Source organism: Silene latifolia, chromosome 7 (genome assembly GCF_048544455.1).
Source record: "Silene latifolia isolate original U9 population chromosome 7, ASM4854445v1, whole genome shotgun sequence".
In the NCBI taxonomy this organism is placed as follows: domain Eukaryota; kingdom Viridiplantae; phylum Streptophyta; class Magnoliopsida; order Caryophyllales; family Caryophyllaceae; genus Silene; species Silene latifolia.
This window is the reverse complement of record NC_133532.1, coordinates 19,977,871-19,979,560: the sequence shown is the minus strand read 5'-3', so window position 1 is coordinate 19,979,560 and position 1,690 is coordinate 19,977,871.

Here is a 1,690-nt window from a genome sequence, read left to right as displayed (position 1 = left end):
TGGCCATAAGGCGGTTCCCGTTCCCCTTTATGGACTCGTCTACGGCCTCAAAACGGGTATCATGCCCCTTTACCGTCTCATCAACTACGTGGTGAGTACTCTCCAAACTCACAATGAGAGCCTCCAAGGATGGAATTTTCTCGTCCATCAATCTCTCTAAAGCCGCCATTCTAGCCTTAGTGTCAATTTTGTTCCCACTCGGATCTACCGCCTTTTATGCCATCATATACAGCAGCTCGTCAAGAAGACCGGGCTCTGATACCAAATGTCACGGTCCGAAACTTTGAGTCGGGACGTGACGCGCACCCTTGTCTAAACACTCGACAATAATGCAAGCGAGAGCGTCAAGCCCTAATATTTGTCAAGACCAGTGCGTTCGTAATCGGTCTTGGGTTGTGGGTGTCGGAATCCTAGTCTCAATCGACACTCACGGGGTTGTTAGTGAAGTGAAGGCAAGAGTCATTGACAAGAAAGCAACAACAAGCAATAAAAAGGCAACTTGGCAGGAAGTAGATTTTTGATTAACTAGCACTCCCTAAAGAGGGAAATTTGATAGTTACATCCTGGTAGCAGGAAACATTGAAAGTGTAGAATAGCGATATACCTATTTATGGAAAGAAAAGTTATGCTAACTATGCTAAACTAGGAAAGTATTTACTAAAAATATACAAGAGGAAATTAACTACATAGCATAAATAAACCTAAGGGTTCGAAGTGTGCGGATCGTCATACATTGCCACTCGGTTGGCAGAGAGGCTGACCACCTTTGAGGCCTCCTCGGCCTATACCCCTTTGACCACCATGGTACCTACCTTGGACCGAGAGTACTTCCTCGACCAGAAGTGGTTGAGAACCTTGGGGGATGGCAGTTTGCCATGGAGAGTGTGGGGTATGACTTATGAGTTGGATGCGTATACCAGCTCCTGAGCACCTACCAGCTGCTGAGCCCTTACCGCCGGCAGTGGTAACTGCCGATTCTGACGAGGAGGAGGAGGAGGAGGCTCCCTAGAGGAAGCTCTACCTCATCGACTCAGACATCTTACAGGTGATGCCCGAGCTGAGGAAAGGGGAGAATGTAGGGGTTGAGGAAGCCCAGCCTAGGATGGGGAGGGGACCATGGCGAGTGAGGGAGAGGGTGGCTAAGACCCAGCCGAAGCAGCCAGTACCTCCACAGTACCAGTACTCCGGTTATCCTCCTTTCAATAGCCCTGAGATGAGAGTGAGCGAGCTCACGGAGAGGGTGTCAGCGACCTTGATACTCCAAAACCTCCATGAGATGGCGTATGTTGAGGGCATTGGGACTGAAGCAGTGCAGACTGTGTGGTGGAGGGGTGTTGGGGACGACATTGGAGTTTTTCACTCTTTCGGCGTGGAGAGGTCTACTTGGGGAGAGCCCCGGTCATATCCCTACGGTTGCTTGGCCCATTGGCGTATGGGCGCAGATGCTGGTGTTGGTGGGGTGACAGGTCATGATGCAGCAGGAGCGGGCACATCTGGTGGCGGTGGTGGAGATGAGGTCATGAACGAGCAGGATGTGGAGTGATATACTCCTTTTCTTCTTCTTTTATTTCATGGTTTGTAGTGGATAGTATTTGTTTTCGGTTGGTACCTTTTTGGATCTTTGGTTTGTATGTTGGCCATAAGGCTGTACTTTGAGTATTTTTAGACTTGTTTTGCAGGATTAGGGTCG